This window comes from Equus przewalskii, chromosome 6 (assembly GCF_037783145.1).
Source record: "Equus przewalskii isolate Varuska chromosome 6, EquPr2, whole genome shotgun sequence".
Classification (NCBI taxonomy): Eukaryota; Metazoa; Chordata; class Mammalia; order Perissodactyla; family Equidae; genus Equus; species Equus przewalskii.
Genome location: NC_091836.1, coordinates 63,354,054 through 63,376,081, shown reverse-complemented (window position 1 = coordinate 63,376,081; position 22,028 = coordinate 63,354,054).

The window sequence follows — 22,028 nt, the reverse complement described above, 5'->3', positions numbered from 1 at the left end:
GATATAACATTTTACAACCACTTTGGAAAACAGTTTGACATTTTCTTAAAAAATGAAGCACGCAGCTACCATAGGAGATAGTAATTGAACTCCAGGATATTCATCCCACGGAAAGGAAGACTTAGGTACACACAAAAACCTGTATGTAAGTGTTTATAGCAGCTCTATTTGTAATGGTCAGAAGTTGGAAACAATTCAGATGTGCTTTAACAGGAGAAGAGGTAAGCAAATTGTGATCTATCTCACAGTGTATTACTCAGCAGTAAAAACAAATGAACTATTGATTCATGCAGCAATTTAGATGAATACCCAGAGAATTATGATCCATTTGGAGCTTATACTTGTTTTTGGCGTGAGGAATGTATCTAATTGTGTATTTTTCCAGATGGCCATCCAGTTGTCCTAACAACAGTTATTAAAAGTGTGTTCTTTACCCTGTGATTGAGATGTCAGATTTGTCACATGACGTATTTGTAAATGTATTTGTGTCCATTTCTGGACTTGCTGCTTTATTGCATGAGTCTCCCTGGCTGTCTAATCAAGCATCAGTACTATACTGTTTTAATTACAAAGGCATTGTAATATGTTTTGACATCTTACATTTTCCTTTTTTACCCAAGAGTTGTTTAGTAGAAGGATTTTAACTTCCAGGTGGTTCATTTTTAACACTTTTACAGCTATGGTGATTTATAATTCACTTACAGTAAATACTACTTAGAGTGTAAAATCTGAAAAGTTTGGACATCACTATTGGAAACTATCTCCACAATCAGGAAAATGAGTATATCACTCACCCCTTCCTGCAAAGTTGCTCGTGCCCTTTTGTAATCCCTGCATCCTACTCTCGTATCCATGGCTCCTTCCATCACCAAGCAAACACTAATCTACTTTCTTTCATTATAGGTTAATTTGCATTTTCTAGAATTTCGTATATTCATTTTTCTGACTTCTTCCACTCATCAAAATAATCTTGAGACTTAAGCACATTGTTGCATGGATCAACAGTTCTCTTATTTTTTATTGCTGAGTAGCATTCTATTGTGCAAATATACCACAAATTGCTTTTCTATTCAGCTGTTGATGGACATTCGGGTTGTTTCAGTCTCTCTCGCTCTTTCTACTCAACCTCGCACTGGAGGGTAAAGGAAACAGGAAAAGTCATTAAAAGTATAACGATGAGAAAGGATGCATTAAAACAATCCCTAATCTCAGACATGATTGTTTATGTAGAAAGTCCTAAGGAATTAACAAAGAAATTCCTAAGATTAATAAGCAAATTTACAAATATCACTTTAAAAGACCAATTGTATTTCTATATACCAGAAACAACAAACAGTTGGAAAATATTTTTTAACTCCATTTAAGATAGCTTTAAAATGTATAAAGTACAGTGAAATAAATTTAACAAAGGATGGGCAAAGTCTTTACACTGAAAAACACAAAATGTTTAGTTAAATTAAACTTAAGTAAAAGGAGGGATATAATGTGTTCATAGTTTGGAAAGCTAAATATTGTTAACATGAAAGTTCTCTCTTAATTAATCTGTAGATTTGATGTACTCTGAATAATAATCATTGCTGGATTTTTAATAAGAATTGATAAACTAAATCTAAAATGAGTAGGGAAAGATAAATAACTTAGCATTAACAAAACACATAAAAAAGAAGAAAGAAGTTGTAGGTTTTGACTTCAGCTCTTTCTATAAAGCTACAGTAATCAAGATAATTTTGTATTTGCATAACTATATGAAAATGGAACCAAATAAAGAATCTATAAATAGATTCATACTTATAATTTCTGCACAGGCATCAACCTATTCAAATGAAAAATAAAGTATTTTCAATAATTGATGCTAAAACAGATTATCAGTATGAAAAGAAAAATAAAAGAAGAATCTCCATGCCTTTCTCACACGTATACAACATTAATTCAAGATGGATCAATCAGATACCTAAATAGAAAAGCTAGAATTTTCTATGACCTGAAAATAGGCAAAGATGTCCTAGGTGGACCACAGAAAGTAATAACAAACAGAAAGCAAATAGTATTTTGGTAGCTTTAAGCACAGACATTTTTCTTAAGATAGATTCTTAGAAGTGGAATATTGTTCTGAACATAATGCATATTTTAAAGCAGTCTGCTATTTCAATACTTTGGAAATTCTCCCCTTAAATACTCAGGGTGTTTGGGACTTTGAAATTTCCCTTGCCTCACGCCTGTGACATGAGGGATTTGGAGAAGCACAAACGATGAAGGTTATTCTTGGCCAAAGATTGCAGACTTGGCAAAAGTGAATGGTGGAAGTGATTACAAACACAAAATTTATAATCAAAATACATTGACCCATTTATACGGAATAATGCAGTGGCACAGGATGAAAATGAGGTGTTTGTAGTGTAAGAAAGAATAAGAGCTCAACTAGTGAAATGCAAGGGAATGCTTGGGAAGAGAAATACCATAACAAAGAATTAAAAAAAGAAAAGAAAAAGGAGGAAGGGGAATTACTATTGGCTGCTGGCAAAAAGGAGAAGAGAAGAATGGAAACTCAATAAGCACAGAGTGTGCGGATGCTCTTTACTTTATTCACTGATGCACCTACAGTAACTAGCTACAGTCTAGCACATGGTAGGCACTCAATAAACACTTGCTGAATGAAAAGAAAGAGTGAATGAAAAGAAAACAAACAGATCTTGAGCACTTACTATGGTAAAGCTCTACTGTGTATTTTTTCTAATTAGGAAGCAATTATGCAAGTGGCTAAGAAGAAAACTTTTGCTTCAAACTTGATAATATTAATATCTTCTCTGTGACCTTGGCTAAGATAATTTCTGTGAGCTTCTGTTTGTCATCTGGAAAAAAGAAGACAATAGTAACCACATAGTGGTATTATCTTAATGGTTTAAAAGACTATTCTGTATAAAGCATATAGCCCAGTGGTTATATAGAATAAGTGCTAAATAAAGTTGGTAGCTATTAATATTATTAAAATATTCCACTTCATTTAATTAATCAATTGGCATTTATTTAACGTCTGCTATGTGTCAAACACTATGATAGAAACACAGGAATGAAAACAATAAAGCTCTGCATTTATGGGTTTGACTCTAGGTTGATAAAACGACTCTCTAAGTCATTGAATGTTTCTCATTATGACTTCTATGATGTGAATGTATCCTTTAGATTATTAGCATCTGTCACATTTTAGCTACCCACTCAACTCTCGCTCTTGAAATATCCACAGTACCATTTGCATTTATATTTATCTCCCAAGGTTTGAATACCTCAAGGTCAATGGTGGTGTCTGATTCAGCATTATTCTTCTCAATGCCCAGCACAATGCCTGACGCATGTAGAAGCTCAAAGTTTGTGAAAGGAGCTGAAATCTCACACACACAAAAGTATGAGCTGGATACTTGACTTACAGATGAGTTCAATAAAGATCAGAAAATGAAGGTGCCATGGGTGTGGAAGCCAAGAAGAGGGCAAATGTATGAAGAAGGTATCATAAAAGAAGAGTTAAATGTGGGATCTCTGGTAGACACCAGACTACCTAGGTTTGAACCGCTTTACCAGGAACAAACTTTGTGACCCGGGCAAGGTCATCCTTAGGCAAGACCCTCTAAGACCCTCTCAGGCTTCTCACCTGTAAAATGGAGATAATAACTGTATCTATCTCATAGAGTTTCTGCGAAGATTAAATTAATTAACATAAGTAAAGCATGTGTAAGAATGCCTCACACATAGTACATATATTCTCCACACTCAGAAATTATTGTTGCTACAGTATACAGGAGTCTAAGCCAGCCTTAGACTGCTGCCTAATTTCCCATGTGCTGCATGCCTATAAATAAAAGATACAATCAAAGAAGTAGTATTTGGAGGAAATGTGCAATCAAATAAAGCAGGCCGAATGTTACTAGGCAGAGAGGAAGGAAATAGACAAAAGTCAACATGAACATTGAACAAAAGGGAATTTTCACAGTGAAAGGTGGTAAGTAAACCCTGGAGAGATTAATTTCGTGCTATCAAAGATGGTGTCTGTTTTTCAGTGCTATATTTTCATAGTACACATTCAGAGAATGTTGAGTTAATGAATTAATTCCCTGGGCAATAAAAGGGGGCTTCAGCAGAGGTGGAGGGACTTAGAAAGGAGTTAGGGACAAAAAGGAAGGGAAAATAAAAGTGTTGATCTGGGGCTTACAAAAGATGATCTATTCAGAAAAAAAAATTTGAGTCCATAATTACAAAACTCCAAATTTTATTAGCACATTTGGCCCCAAGAGATATGCCCTTTTTCTTACTTTATCTTGGATTTGGACTTTGTATCACTTCGTGAACACATCTGGCCTAGCTTGGTTCACCTGAGCCCATCATCTCCCTTGTTGGTACCAGGGCACTCTATACTTCAACCCTCACCACTCAGCACTCAAGCCCAAGGTGGCCACTCAGCTTGCATCTGGCTGGATCAACCAGGTGCTTCAAGAGGGGAAGAGAGATTCATAATGTTACTAAGTAACAAAGTCAGGTTCCAAATTCTGCTCTTCTAATACCATCAGTGTTGTTTTTGAAGAAAATGCACTACACACACAGGCACACACAGAGACACAATGTACACGTACACACTTATATACATTATATATATGTATACACATAAATAAATGGACATGTTTCGAAAACACTGTAAAAAGCATAAATGTCATAAACTACTAGTCAAACAAAATCACTATAATTTTTAAATATTTTTTTCTTCCATTTCTCTCTGTCTTGCTCTCTCTCTCTCTCACGAACACACACAATTTCTTCCCACAAAATTGGAATTTTGCGGTTCATGCACTTTGTAGCTGGCATTCTCATATAATTTATTATGAATGTCTTTCCAGAGCATTAAATATTAATGCACAGTGTTTTTATTCGTAGTATTGTATTCCATTATATGGATGTGCCATAGTTTATTTAACCAATTTTCTCCTTTTATATAATCGAGTCACTACCAATTTATTCCTTAATATAAATAACTGTGCAGTGAAAATCCTTGCATATAAATCATTATCCTCAGCCTATTATTTATTTCCCTTAGATGTGCTGCTGACACTGAAATTACTAGATAAGAGAACACAAACATGTTTCGACTCCCATCCATGCCGCTAAATTGTTTTCCACAGAGATGGTACCAATTTATGTTTTCAAGAGCAACGTTTGCTACCACTGCTGATTCTCTTCGCACTATGACACAGCTGCTCTGGGAGGCCTGAAGAAGACAGCGAAGAGATTAGGCACATGGAAAAATGTCTCTCTCTTTCAATAGTAACTGTGGACTATAAATAAAAAACAGCAATTGCCAACAGAGATATTAGCATATTTTATTCAGCATAAAATATTTTTTATTTCCTTTTGGAAAGGCAGTAGGCATATAACTCATGGGAAGTACTAAAAGAATAAGAGAATCGTTGCATGAAAAATGAGATTTTTAATCTGGAAATAAGTTTCCCTTTTTACCTCACAGATATGTTAGTGAGGATACCTGCATGGGAATATACGGGTAATGATCATTTTTCCTCACTTCCAATGAGATTTTCAAACTCTCCTACTGACCTTTTGAAATAAATATTTAAGCTAAGACACTATCTTAATCTAGAAAAGATGTAGAAATGTATAAATCACAGTTCTGTTACTGACATGCCAATTACACAATGTCTTCTCTCTCTTGCAGTGACTTCTATCGTGATATGTGTAGCCGATAGTGATATATGCATTGTTAGTTCTACTCTACAGGTATTTCTCCCACTTTCCATTCCAGCACAATTCAGATTTTGACTGAGTGAGGGTCCGTTCTTCTACATGACTAGGTCAAGCCAGTGATGATATCCTCATTGCTTTCTCAAGTTTGGCATGGGATTCAATTCCTGCCAGTGTGGTGTGAGGAAAAGTGTGTTGGGATGTTGCTGGGAAGGATTTTCTCACCTTGCAAAAGGATTGGATTTTGTTCAGGTAAAAAAGGAGGCCAAGACATTTTAGAGGGAAAAAAAAGTTTTGATAAGCAAGTTAGGGTTGTGTATTTGGAGTAGCAAATTGATAGGTGAATTTGTTGAAGGAAGGGACTCAACATATAAAGGTCTTGTCTGCAGTACTAAAGTTTGAATTTTCATTCTCTTAAATATAGTTATTAAGCATCTATCATATGCCAAGCTTTTTTCTGGTGAAGGGGGAACAAATAAAACTATAAGCAAACAATGCAATTTTATACAGTATAAATGCTATGAAGACACTACAACAGGATAACATGAGGAAGATTGACAAGAGGATGGTAGTTGTCACATATTTAGATTGAATGGCCAAAGAGAGCATCTTTAAAGATATTTGAATAGAGATTTCACCAGTAAAAATCAAGTTGGCCATGAGAAATTATGAAGGATGGAAATTCAAGGAAAATAATATGCAAGCTTAAAAGCTTTGGGGCATAAAAGAGTTTTGTTACTGCAAAGTAGAGAGTAACTCTTATATGCAGAGGCCAAGACATTTAGGGCATTAGAGTTTATGGTGAGAAGTTAATATTAATTCTAAGTGAAGTAAGAAATAAACAGATAATTTTAAACAGGGTAGCGATATAGTCTAGTTAATTTTTTAAAAAATATTTTAAAAATATTTTTTGAGTGGAGATTAAATTGTAGAATGGAACAGAAAGCTGGCAGACGGAAGTGGAATAATAGTGACATTGTCCAGCTTAGAGATAGTGGTATCATGGGCTAAGGTGCATAGTGCATAAGTAGTAAAACTGAAGTTATATTATAAAGGATGGCTGACGAAACTTGCTCATGTTTTTAGTACAGGGTGAAGTAAAGTGAAGAATGACTTAGGTTTTTTGTCTGAGTAACTATGGGCTGTGGTACCTTATTCTGGGGCATAAGAAGATTGGGGAAAGAACTGTTGGACTTAGATAGTAAACCACTAGTTCTTTGTCAGACACACTAAGTTTGAAGTACCTTCTTCTTCCAGTTTCTGGTGGCTGCCAGTAATCCTTGGCTTACAGCTGAATCACTCTAGTCTCTGCCTCCGTGGTCACGTTGCCTTCTGCTTTTGTGTGTGTGTGTATCAACTTTCTATCTGCGTCTTTCTTACAAAAACACATATGATTATATTTATGACCCACCTGGATAACCCTGGATAATGTCCTTATCTCAAGGTCCTCAACTTAATCACATCTGCAAAGACCCTTTCTTTGCCGTGCAAGGTAACATTCATTCACAGGTCCCAAGGACTACGGTGTGGGTATCTTTTACAGGGCTATTTTTAACCTACTACAAATAGAAATTGAAAAATTATAGAGACAGAATAATAAACGTTTAAAAGTTTTTTGGTGAAATGCAATAGAAAAATGGGAGTAGTAGCTGAGAGGAAGGTGGAAACATGTAGGTCATTTATCTGTTGGTATATGTGTCTATTTATTAAAGTGACAGATGCTAGAACATGCTTGCATACTGGAAAGAACCAGTTGAGAAAGAGAAATGATGATGTAGGAGAGATTACTTTAGCTCATAGGTAATGAGTCTGTTTTGAAATTTTAAGCAGGGGCATGATATGGACATGTTAGTATTTTATACAGATTGCTTTGGGAGCAGTGAGGATACACCAAAAAGGATAAGAAATTGGCATGCAGAGACTACTGCAATTGGCCAGGTTAGAGCTGAACAAATCCTATAGAAGAGGAGTATAGCGAATGATATAAATATAATATGATGACATCGAGACATTTGAAGCAACTAGGCTTGGAAATATTGAGTGTCTATATTAAATTTAATCACCCTATCTATAACATTCTATTTGAACTTCTAAAACAGTGATTTCAAGTTGTTTCAGTGTTTGAAAACATCTACTGACTCCTTGCAATCTGTCCTATTATTGTCCAATTAAATTCTTTTTGCCCAGTTAAGTGTTTTTTCTTTCTAGACTTTCCCATGTCTCATTGTTCCTCAGTGTTGTCCAACAGTTCCATCTCCATCGACCTTCTCTCTATCCATTGAAATATTATGATCCTTTAGTAGAAAATCAATTGACCATAAATGTAAGCGTTTATGTCTTGAACTTCAATCATATTCTTAATCACCTACTATGTCAATATCATGTTGACCTGATTGTAGTATCTTTTCAGTAAGTTTTGAAATTGGGAACTGTGAGTCCTCCAAATTTGTTTTTCTTTTTCAAGATTGCTTGCCTACTTTGGGTCCCTCTTATTTCCATATGATTTTTAGTACCAGCTTGTCAATTTTTGCACACACAAAAAAGAGATGCTGGGGCCGGCTCAGGGGCATAGCGATTAAGTTAGCACACTCCACTTTGGTGGCCTGGGGTTCACTAGTTTGGATCCTGGGTGTGGACCTATGCACTGCTTATCAAGCCATGCTGTGGCAAGCGCCCCATATATAAAATAGAGGAAGATGGGCAAAGGTGTTAGCTCAGGGCCCGTCTTCCTCAGCAAAAAGAGGAGGATTGGTGGTGCAGGTTAGCCCAGGGCTAATCTTCCTAAAACAAAAAAACAAAAAACAGAGCTGCTATTTAATAAAGATTGTGTTCAATCTACAGATAAATTTAGGGAGTATTGAAATCTTAACAATACTAAGTCTTCCCGTCCTTGAACATGAGGTTTCTTTCTATTTGTTTAAGCTTCTTTGATTTCTTTTAATGTTTTGTAATTTTCAGCATAAAAGTTTTGTACCTTTATTGCTAAATCTATTCCTAATTATTTTGTTAATTTTGGACTACTACCTTAAATTCTGGATAGTTGATATTTCCTTCTTCTATTCCTTCAATTATTATTACTTTCTTCCTCTTTTGACCTTAAGCTACTTTTAAGGACAGTTGCACATGAGATAGGAGTCTTTGTTTTTTAATTTGTCCCTATATGTTGGTTTTACTTCTACAACTAGAATGTAAGCTTCTTGAGGGCAAGATCCATATATTTAATTTCTGTTTAGAAGTGGGTGGAACAGAATTTTCTTTTTTATTTTATATAATATTTCTATATTTTATTGTTATCTAAACTTTTCCTTATAATTTCACATGTGAAATTTTCAGTTAGTCCTTTTTTTTCTAAAATGTATATCCCAGTAACTTTAGGACTGAATAAAAGGCACCAGAATCTAGTAACTGCTGATCTCTCCAACTTCATAGTTTACCATACTTCCAAATAAAATGATAGTAAGTTTCTAAGAACTCTTAAACACACTAAGCTGCCTCACATTATGTGGTTTTGTATACATTTTTCCATCTGCGTCTGAGTTCTTCTCGTTTACAACTCTCTTACTTTTCTGGCAAATTAACGTTTAACAATCAAATCCCATAAACTCTGTGATATCTACTCTGTATTCCCACAGCCCATGTAGTTTTCCATTCTCTTTACTGTATTAATTCTGAAACTTTTGCATGAGTTTAGTATTACATTTGTAAAAATATGATATGACTGATTTCCTTAATGAATTGTGAGCCCCATAAAGGCCAGGCCAATGTCTTGCTCTTCTACATATCCCATTGCCTTGTATGGAGCCATGCTCACAGTAGGTGCCCAATAAACATTTGGCTAAATGTATAAATAAATTAATTTTTTATTAGTTTTAGTGTAAGTATCCCATTTTATGAGGATGAGAAAATCTTTGCTATTCTATTAATTATTTAATTACCCTTTGTTCTCCCTATCTATGTTCAAGCATTGGAAGCATTAATATTGGTAAAATATCCATACTACCTGAAGTGATCTACAGATTCAGTACAATTCCTATCAAAATCCCAATAGAGCTTTTCATAGAAATAGAAAAAGTATCCCTAAATTTGTATGGAACCACGAAAGTCCCCTAGTAGCCAAAACAATCTTGAGAAAGAAGAACAAAACTGGAGGCATCATACTTCCTGATTTCAAACAATATTACAAAGCTGTAGTATTCAAAACAATATGCTGGCAGAAGAACAGACACATAGATCAATGGAACAGAACAGAGAGCCCAGAAATAAACCCAAGCATATATGGTTAATTAATTTTTGACAAAGGAGCCAAGAACATACAATGGGAAAGTATAGTCTCTCCAATAAATGGTGTCTGGAAAACTGTACATCCACATGCAAAAGAATGAAACTGGATCCCTCTTATACTATACACAAAAATCAACTCCAGATGGATTAAAGACAAATTTAAGACTGGAAGCCATAAAACTCCTCGAAGAAAGCATAGTGGGTAAGTTTCTTGACACTGGTCTTGGAAAATAGTTTTTAAATTTGACACCAAAAGCTAAGGCAGCAAAAGCAAAAATAATTAAATAAGACTACAGCATGGCTGGTAAGTGGAGTAGGTCGGCGCCCAGGATCCCAGCCCATGAACCCGGGCCACTGCAGCGGAGCACATGGGACTTTAATCAGTCGTCCACAGTATTTTGAATAACTTCCATACTGTTTTCCAAAGTGGCTGCCCCGATTTATATTTCTACCAACAGTGCACAAGGGTTCTATCTTGATTGTATTCTCACCAACACTTCTCATCTCTTGTCTCTTTTAATTATAGCCATCCTAACAAGTGTGAGGGGATATCTCATTGTGGCCTGATTTGCATTTCCCTGATGATGAGTGATTTTCAATGCCTTTCACATACCTGTCATGTATGTCTTGTTTGGAAAAATGTTTATTCAGATCCTCTGCCCATTTTTAATCAGTTTGTTTATTTCTTATTCAATTGTGTGAGTTCTTTACATATTTTGAATATTGACTTATCAGCTATATTATTTGCAAATATTCTCTCCCATTCTATAGGGTTTTTCATTTTTTAAAGGTTTTCTTTGCTGTGAAGAAACTTTCAGCTATAAGATGTATAAGCTTTGAGTATCTAATGTATAACATGGTGACTACAGTTGACAACATTGTATTGTATAATTGAAACTTGCCAACAGAGTATAACTTAAATTCTCTCACTATAAAAAAAGAAAAGAAAAAGTTAAATAGTTGAGGTGATGGATGTGTTCATTCAGATGGGAGAAATTTTTTCACAGTGTATATGTATATCAAACCATCATAATGTACATTTTAAGTATCTTACAATTTCATTTGTAAAATATGTCTCTAAAAGCTGAAAAAAGTGAATATAAAAGTTGTACAATTAAACTATTAGAGTAAATAAATGATTTTGGATTACCATTGTATAAACGATCAATGTACAAAAAATGTGTTTTTATATACTGGCAACAAACAAATAGAAAATGAAATTTAAATATATCTTTACAATAGCAGCAAATATTACCATATATCTCGTGGTCAATTTAATAAAATAATTTCAAGACTTCTACACTGAAAGTTCTGTAAATATTGCCGAGATAAATTAAAGACCAAGTAAATTACTAAGTATCTCTACTGTGAGGATGTCTGTTCTCTCCAAATTCATCTGTAAAACTAATGCATTACCAATCAAATTCTTAGCTTGTATTTTGGAAATCAATAAGCTGAATTTAAAGTTTATATGAGAAAGAAAATGACTTGGAATGGTCCAGACTCTCTATCTTGAAAATGAATAAATTTGACAAAATTGTAACACCAAATTTTAAAATGTGCTATAAAGCTGCCGTAATTAAGACAATGGAGTAACAACGCAAGGATAGACAAAGGAAGCAATTAAACCAAGCAGAGAAAACAGACACATCCATAATTAAACATTCACTTGATTTATGGTAAGATTCCACTACAATTTAGTGGGGGATGTATAGTCTTTCTAATGAATGTACTGGAAAAGTCAGATTCATTTATGATAAGTAGTGAACCACGACCTCTACCTCATACCATGTAGATAAATGAAGTTGACATGATCATAGATCTAAATGTAAAAGGTTAAAATGCTAAAACTTCTAGAAGAATATATGAAAAATATTTTCTGACCTTTGAGTACACATCAATTTTTGAAACAGGACACAAAAGTTACTAAACATAAAAAAAGATTTGCAAAATGGCTTTCATTTAAATTAAGACTGTCTGTTTACCATATGGCATCAGTTATTACATGGAAAGTCAAACCAAAGCCTGGGAGAAAACAGACTCAATGCCAATACCTGGCAAAGGACTAGAATAGATAATATACAAAGAATTATTAAACACCAATAAAAAAGACAACTTAATAAAAACTTTGTTCAAAATATATGAAAGAAGTCCTTCCTAAAAGAGAATATCTAGGGGCTACCGTATTAAAAAGTGTACAACATAATGAACCTTCAAGGAAATGTGAACTAAAACCAAAATGAGATATGAAGACACCACTTTTAGAATGGCTGTGATTAAAAACACTCACACTGTCAAATGAGGGCGGATACGAAGCAAATGGAACTATCATTGACTGAGCGTACATTGATACAACTATTTTTGAAATCTGTCTCACAGTACCCATTCCAGTTTAACACACGGCTACCCTATGACCCTACATTTCTGATATTTAGGGATATATCTAAGGGAAATGAGATTTTAAGTCCACAGTCCACAAAAAGACATGTTCAGAGTAGATTTATTCATAAAAGCCCCCAAATGGAAACAACCTAGATGCCCATGAAAAGTAGAATGGCTAAACAAAGTGTAGCATAGTTATACAGTGGAATATAATGCATTAACAAAAAAACCCACCAGTATACGTAATAAAATGGATGAAGCTCACAAATAAAATGTTAAATAAAAGAAGCCAGGAAATGTATTGTATGAATTTATATATTTATGAATATATATAAATATATTCAAGCTAGACAAATTCGATGTCAAAGAAGTCAGAACGATAGTTACCCCTGGGCACACGGAGAGGGTACAGTGACTGGGAAGGAGCATGTGGGTGCTGTAAATGTTCTAAATCTTGTCCTAGGTTATGGTTAATTGGCAACAGATATATACACAAATTCATGTCTTCACACTTAAGACTTATGCACTGCACTGTCTGTATGTTACACACCAGTACAAAGTTTACAAAAAGGGAGAAATTTGAAATTTGCAGAGGTTATGAAATCAGTCTAAATTCACACTGCTTATATTTGCAGAGCTTGGCTGCCAGAACAGATTGGCCCGTCTCCAAAACTCATATGTTTTTACATTCATTCTTCCTCACATACAGACTCTTCAAGACCACTGACCTTTTCTTTATCCCTTTTCTCCTTTCAAAACCTAAAGTAACTTAATTATTTGAGGTCCCAAATGAAAGCCATTGAAATGATAGTGAATATGATTTATAGATCTTAATAGCTTCTATTTTAACAGCTATTAGCTGTTCTCCCTGAAGGGATTGCATGCATAGCCTTTCGCCTGGAAATACCCAGTGACACCGATCATGTTAGGAATACTAACCTGGTTTCAAAAATGTGGAAGCAGGGATCTTTTTGTCCTTATTATTTAATTGGGCCCTCTCCACGGAAAAAACATCAACTTAAATATGTGACAGCCTCACAAATTGGCCAATTATCAGACACATTCAGTTTATGCTGCTAAACTTAAAACACTTATATATAGATATATCTATATCTATATCTATATATATCTATATATATCTCTATGTATCTATCTATCTATCTATCTATCTATCTATCTATCTATCTATATCTTGCTTCCACAAAGGAGTTATAGTCAGTGATAACAAATACAGGTATACGAATGGATATGTATGTAAAACACACAAAGTAGAAACTCAAGGTCCAACAGAAGTAGATGTCAACGTGTGTTAACTATAAGATCCATATCATTTCAGTAACTGACCTTCATATCTGTTTTTGAGCTTCCTCGTAGCTGAAGCAAAACAGTAAATGAATCAGAGGGTAAATATCTCCATTAGTCAAAGAAATAACACCTTTATATGACTAAATTCCAAAAGATTTCTTATCTATGACTTTACAGAGAGAATCTAACTGATGGAATATCTGCAATAATATGGTTATTACTCTTGAAATAGTGCATTTATATTGCTCATTCTGGTAGTGACTTTCAATAAAATCCAAGGGCACAACTTTAAAATGCAACTTAATGGAGGTAAACTATCTTAGTTTAAATGTAAAACATTTTGATGAATCATAATAAGCAAAAGTTAGAATTTCTGGAAGAGTCACTGGACATGTTTCTTCTTAAATATGTATTTTGCCTAATTAGCACTCTTACAGCACAAAAACAGGCATACCCCTCATAATGGTTCCCCCAGTAGCCCAAGTCACCGAATGAGAAACATGTGGAGCAGAGATACAAACTGAGTAAGTTGGAGCCTGGAACAGAGTCACCATTGACCAGCCACCTAGATGTAGCAAGGAGTTAAGTCTTTGTTGGTATAGTCTCCTGAAATTTTGGGATTGTTTGTCCTTGAACAAAGTTGACACATATAGAAACCATGTTGACGAAAATACTTTATAGAAATTGAGTGGACATCAGGACTAGTATTTTATTAAAATTTAGAAATAAAATTATTTGTCTCACCCAGATGAAGTATTACCTCATCTCCGTAGAAAGATGAAGGACAGATGTACATAAAGAGGAAGAAAAGTAATTCATTCCCTGATTTTGTGCTATAAATTCTCCTAGACACTTTAAATACATTCTTTGGATTAAAGTTCTAAAGAAATCTTTGAAGGAGTTGTTTCTTTTTACGAAAGGGGACAGAGTCCAAGGTTCATATAGTTCACAATGTCAGTAAGGTGGCAGAAATGAGATATGAACCCATGTCCTCCTGACTAGAAAATTCAAGTTCTATTTATTTTTCTATGCCACTTTCTAAAGGGGTGCTTTTCCTCTATAAAGAATATTGGGTTGATATCAGTACACAAACAAATGATAAACTAAGTTTGAAGATTTCTACTTAATAAAACTTGGCCAAAATAATTTTACCAGAAAAGTGTCTACTAAAAAAGATATAATTACCTACCATAAACCAACATTTTCTCTTTGGACTCTCAGAAGCTGGAATGACTTTGAAAAAAATCATGATAAATATACACAATGTAGATTGACCAAACTGGTGTCATTGTAGCTAATTCAGCCTACTTGTCTAACATATGAAGTTATGGAAAGGACACTGAATTTTGCATTCAGGACACATATGCTAAAGTTTTACAATCTTGATCCTGCTTCTTTCTCTCAGGAAACTTGGGCAAATCTCTTGGCTTTCAAGACTTCAGTTTCTTCTTCTCTGATTTGAAAACAATAATTATGTATAACTTATGTTGTGAGCTTTAAATAGGATATCTCAATCTCTTGAAAAAAGAACATAAGAGTTTCTTTCTTTATATGTTGCTAGACTAAGATTTTTCATTACAGTTCATTAAATTTCATTAAAGTCTATCCTTATTTTTCTTACTGTCTTCTAGCATCTGAATTTCACATTAGAATATATAAGGTAAATTATAAGTTGAAGTTTTCATACTACTGAGAAAAATTTGCCCATTTTATTGAGAATGTAAAGTTAATTTATGGAATGGCATTCATTTGTCATATACATATTTATGGAATGAATGTCATCCCATATGACACATAACTTTATTCAAAAATCATTATTGGTAAAAATTTTAACGTTCAATGTTAGGGATCATAAATTCCGGAAAATCAGAGTTCAACACTGGGGGTCAGAAATCAGGGTTCAACCATGTACTATACTGTTGAAATTCTCTATATAATATCAATCTTAGCAAAATTAGAGTTTAAGCAGTTCAATTTTATCTGTCACTGAAAGGTATCCCTTATTTTATTCCTCTTTTGCTACTAATTTCATTTAGTTTCATAGGCCACCTTTTCATTTTTTTTTCCCCTTCCCTTTTTTCCCTTGCATTTGGCCTTTTTTGCCTTTGCCAAATGATCTCAGTTTTCTGAGTCTGGCCTCAACACTTGTAATCATTTTGGCTTAGCCTCAGCTCTCTAAGTCGTGCTTGCTTGTCTCAGATAGTATATCTCCAATCTAGAGCTAGCCATCCATATACTAAATGACAGTAATAATAAACAATGGAAAATAGATATATTAGGTGCCTACGGTATGCCAAGAAGGAAATTAAACACTATGCATATTATTTCTTGTAAATGTCCCACCTTGAAAGATAGATATGACTATCTTTACCACTATACAAGTAATAAAACTAAAATTTAATCATTTTAATAAACTTTGTCAAGGCATTCATAGTAAATGGTAAAGTTGAGATTTGAAACCACAGGCAATATCAAAACTCATTAGTTTTCCACTAAAACATTGTTGCTTCTGGTCTGTGTATGTGAGTTATATATAACCATGGATAAATCTCTTAAATCCTCTGAGTTTTTACTTGATTTGTATATAGAAAAGGAGGGTGGAAAGGAAGACCTATGCACCCTACCCTTTGTGATAGTCTATGAAGTTTAGTTCTTGCCTAGTTGAAGCTGAATATTTACTGAAGAACAAACACCTGTTTTCAAAATTGTTTGGGTGGAAGGAGATATTTCCAAAGAGAAATCTGAGTCCTATATCAAGAACTATCCCTAGCCATCAGGTGACAGCATCCAACCCTCAACTATACTGTTGGGCTATTTCACACAGTTGTCAGCCCAGGTCTTGAGCTTATAACTGTGAATCTGAGATGTAACAGAAGCTTGGAAAGTCTCCACTTTTTCACCTAGGCACACAGACACATTTACATCAACTTACGTGAATGAGTTGCTTCCTATTTTTTAATTTTAGGGAATAATATAATCCCAGTATAATAAAATAATGACAAATTATCATGGAAGACTATACGATATTTTTCTTTCTCAAAAAATAAGAATAAACCAGTATTAAATTAATCAAGCATTCATTATATCTTCAGTTGGCAATAATATGTTAAATCTTTCAAACAAGTCTCTGTCCTAGAAAATAAGCATGGATCATGTTTATTTACCTTATCTCTCAGCTGATGAAGAAATCATCTACAAAGGAAGTAGGATCAGCATCAACTACTTTGATTTACTTGAATTCCTGCATGATTTTTCTATTTGATCATCTTGCATGCAGTGTCACTCTAGTTTAATCAATTCTTCACGTGGAAGTCAAAAAGATTTTTCAAATGTTAAAGTACTTTATTTAAAATTCTTCAAAAACTTCACCATTGTAACTATAGTAAAGTCAAAACACCTTAATATGCCATTTAAGAACTGCCAAGATCTGTCCGCTGATTACCTCAGCATTCTCACCAGTCACCAATGCTGTCCATCATATTTACACTGCATTCATGTTAAACAACTGTCACTGAGATATTATACTAGTAATTATAGAGAGGTCTGAGAAAGTAACTTTGAGGAAAGTAACTATCTTGGTCAAAATTGCCATCTCCCCCATTGGATAACGTTATTTTAAAGAACAATTACTGTTGATGGCCAACCTGCATATATCATTCCATAATAATTGAGGCAAAATATCTCTCTAAAGGTTGTGACACTTTCTTGGCATCACTGAACAAGCACAGGGACTGAGAAAGATAAAGAATGTGTGTATATCCTGTGTCCACAATATCTACAAAGTTTAGAATATTTCATGTATTGCATGAAATAATAAAGAGTTTAGCCATAGTCTGCTTGAAATATAAAGGAATAAGACAAGGCCACTGGATGATATTAGACATCCCTCATGCTTCATGTGGAATATTATTTTAAATTTTGTAGTTCAAAAACATATGGTAGGACTCCTAGTTTCAGCTCCAACAAGTAAGGAAATTAGAAGTCATCAGTCCTATCCTGTCCACAAGAAAAATACTGACTAAACTGAAAAGTAATGACTTTTCTTGGACCTATCAGAGAACAAAGACTGCAGAGAACTCCTGCGTCAGAACCTGGAGAGACAGGTGAATCCCGAGAGCCATAGCCAAGATCTATTTACCTGGAACAGAAACCATCGGAGATACAGACATCAGTAGGAACACTTAGGTGGTAATTTTGATGAATTGCTGGAAGCTGAGTGTGGAGCAGTGTGAGAATTAGAAATTCCTGAGGGCTTCAGTCTTGGATAGTCTTTCACACTTTCTTGTGTTTAGTTTTACCTCCAGAGACCCCATCAGGCTCTCATAGTGAATATCTAAGAATGACCCCCTTGTGGTTTAGGCAGGGGTCAGAAAGCGGTAATTATTGTGAAATATGCCCACAATAAACTCCATTACAAAGACCTACTCTCCCTATCAAGGAAAAAAGACTTTACCAGAGTCTTATCCCAATTGGCAGAAGAGCATTCTTTTTACTCCAGCCCCCACTAGCATTCTTAGGAGAAAAAAAAAACACATAACTCTTGGGAATGCCACAGTCCAAGTCTCAGGGCCAGTAAAAGAATGAGAGTTAATCACAAGATTATAGAATTCTTCCCCTCCCACAAACCTTATCACCACCACAATAGGGTTGCAGTATAATAACAGTAGATTACACCTGAAAGAGCTACAAAGTACAGACTCTATTTAAGAAAGATTGCATAGGGAAGTCCAAGCTCAACAGAGAAAACAAAATCAGTGACATTAGAGGAATCTGAAACTTCTGGTATCTACCGTTACAGCAAGCATTAAACATAGCCCAACACTTACCAGATTAATATAAATCTTCATAGTAAAGGTCTATTTACTTTAGTTCCTATTCTTTGATACAACATGTATGGCTTTCAATGAAAACTTATCAATGCGTCAAAAGACAAAAAAAAAAAAATCACAGTCTGAAGGGACAAAGAAGCAGCATATCAGTCTTGGATATGACACAGATGTTGGAATTGTTAAACAGAAAATTTGAAAAATCTATGATTAACATGTTAAAAAGTTTAATGGAAACCAGTAAAAAACATATAAGAACAGATGGATAATGTAGTCAGAGTGATGGGAACTCAAAGAAAGAATCAAAATAAAATGCTAGAAATAAACAGCTTTGTAACAGAGAGGGAAAATGCTTTATGTGTTCATCAGCAGACTTGACACAGCCAGAGAAACAATCAGTAAACTTGAAGATACATCTATAGACACTTCCAAAACAGAAGTAAAAAGAGAAAAGAGAATGGAAAAATTTAAGAACAGAACATTTATAGGCTGTGAGACAATTTCAAAAGATATAACTTATGCATAATTGGAGTATCACAAACGAAGAAATAAAAAATAAAACAGAAGAAATATTTGAAGTAATAATGGCTATTTTCCAAAATTAATGACAAATAATAAATGACAGACCCAGGAACACAGAGATCAATAAGGATAAGCACAAAAGCAAAAACAAACAAGCAAACAAAAAAACTACACTAGATATTTCATGTTCAAACTGCAAAAAGTCAGAGACAAAATGAAAATCTTGAAAGCAGCCAGAGGAGGAGAGCACCTTAGCTATAGAAGAACAAGGATATAAAGTACAGTGGATTTCTCATAAGAAACCATGAAAGCACGAATTAAATGAAATAAAATATTTAAAGTATTGAAAGAAAAGTCACTAACCTGTAATTTTATATTCAGTAATTGTGACCTATAAAAGTGAAGGACAAATAAAAACATTATCAGGGAAACAAAATCTCAGATAATTCATTAATAGTAGACCTGCTCTGCAGGAAATGTTAGAAGTTTTTCAAGGACAAGGAAAATAATATAGATCAGAAACGTGAATCTACATAAAAGAAGGAAAAGTATAAGACAAACAATACATGAAGGCAAAATAAAATATTTTTATTTTTCTTGTTTAAATTGATCTAAAAGATAACTTTATAAAGTAGTAATAGTAATGATTTATTGATGATTATAGAAGATAGCTACATGAAATAAATGAGACAACTCATAAAGAGTAGAAGAGAAAAATTGATAATACTTTGCTAAATGTACAAGCACTACATATGAAAAGGTGTAGTGTTATTTGAAGGTGGATTATAATTTTAAAGTATGTATTGGAAACTAATGCAACCACTAAAAGTAAGTATAATTAATACATAAAAGAGAGGATAGCATTAAATCATGTTAAATGTTTAATAAAAACCAGGGGCATTGGTAAAAGGAAGGGAGGAGGAACAAAAAACGAGTACAATAAGTTGGAAACAGTTACACATATGGTAGATAATTAATCCAGGTATATCAATAATGACTTAAATGGAAATGGTTTAAGTATACCAATTTAAAGACACAGATTTTCAGAGTGGAAAACAAGCAAGCCCCAAAACTAAATATTCAGATAAGTTAAAAGTAAAGGATTTAAGAAAGATATACCATATTGACACTAATCAAAAGAAATCCAGGGCCAGCCTGGTGGCACAGTGGTTAAATTCACGCATTCCACTTCAGTGGCCCAGGGTTCGCTGGTTTGGATCCTGGGTGTGGACCTACTCACTGCTTGCCAAGCCGTGCTGTGGCAGGCATCCCACATATAAATTAGAGGAATATGGGAACGAATGTTAACTCAGGGCCAGTCTTCCTCAGCAAAAAAAGAGGAGGATTGGCGGCAGATGTTAGCTCAGGGCTAGTCTTTCTCAAAAAAAAAAAAAAAATCTCAGGTCTTCTTTGAACTATGCCTTGTCTGGAAGTGCGTTGTTGTTTAATTTCCAAATTCCCATCTTCCTTTGCTTTATACATGGGACGCCTACCACAGCATGGCTTTTTTGTCAAGAGGTGACATGTACGCACCCAGGATCTGAACCGGTGAACCCCGGGCTGCCAAGAAGCAGAACATGCAAACTTAACTGCTGCACCACTGGTCCAGCCCCAGACCTAAGAAAAATTTTTAAATTAAAATAAAGTCACAACTTATCAAAATTATTGAGGTGCAGCAAAAGCTGTGCTTAGAAGGAAATTTATAGGATAAAATTTATATATTTGAAAAGAAAAAAGATCTAAAATCAATACCTGAATTTTTGTTGCTAGGAAACTGGAGAAGTAAGAGAAATTTAAGCCTAAAGCAAGCAGAAGAAAAGGAATAATAAAAATTAGAAGAGAAAAAAATAAAAATTATAGAAAAATAGAGAATTCACAATACCAAAAGCTGGTTCTTTAAAAAGATCACAAAAATTGATAAACCTCTATGCAGTCTAACCAAGAAAAAGTACCCGACACAATTACAAATATGAAAGAGGAGTTATTCACCACTGACTAACAGATATCGAAATGTTAATAAGGGAATATCACCACCAAGCTTATGCCACACATCTGATAACTTGGATGAAATGGAGCAATACCTTCAGATACACAATCTACCTAAACTCATACAAGGAGAAATAGACCACCTAAAATGACCTATTATCTGTCATATAAATGGAACTGATAATGAAAAAACCTCAAAATGAAAGCGCTATCCCTTATATAACCCTAGTGAATTCCAGCAAATATTTAATGAATAAATATACCAAATCCCCACAATCTCTTTCAAAATATGGAAGCAAAGAAAAATACTTTCTGCTTAATTCTTTGAGACAAACATGAGCATAAGGCCAAAAGCAGATAGGCATAACAAGAATGGTTTAACATACCAATATAACTCATGAATACAGATGAAAAAATTCTCAACAAAATGTTAGCAAATCAAAACTAATAAAGTATAAAAATAGTTATACACCACAACAACATGAGATATACCCCTGATATGCAAGACTGTTTCAATATTTGAAAATCAATTAATAAAATTCACCACATTAACAGGCTAAAGAAGAAAAATCATATGATCTTATTAATTGATGGGGAAAAAACATTTGACAAAATCCAGCACTCATTCATGGAAAAACTCTCAAGGAATGAACAGAGGGGAAACTCTTCAAATTCATAAAGAACATCTATAAAACACTTACAGCTAATATCATACTTAAAAATTAGAACCTGGACATTTTCAATCTAAGATCGATTATAACACAAGTAAGTCTTCTCTCACCATTCCTATTCAACATTGTTCTGGAATTTCCAGGAAAAAGACAAATAAAGGAAATAAAAGATAGATTAGAAAAAAGAAATAAAACTATCTATATTTGTAGATGACATGATTATTCATGTGGAAAATGTCAACAAATACAGAAAGAAAAAGCCCTCCTGCATAATAACAAGCAAGTTTACCAAAGTCAAAATATACAAGGTTAATACACA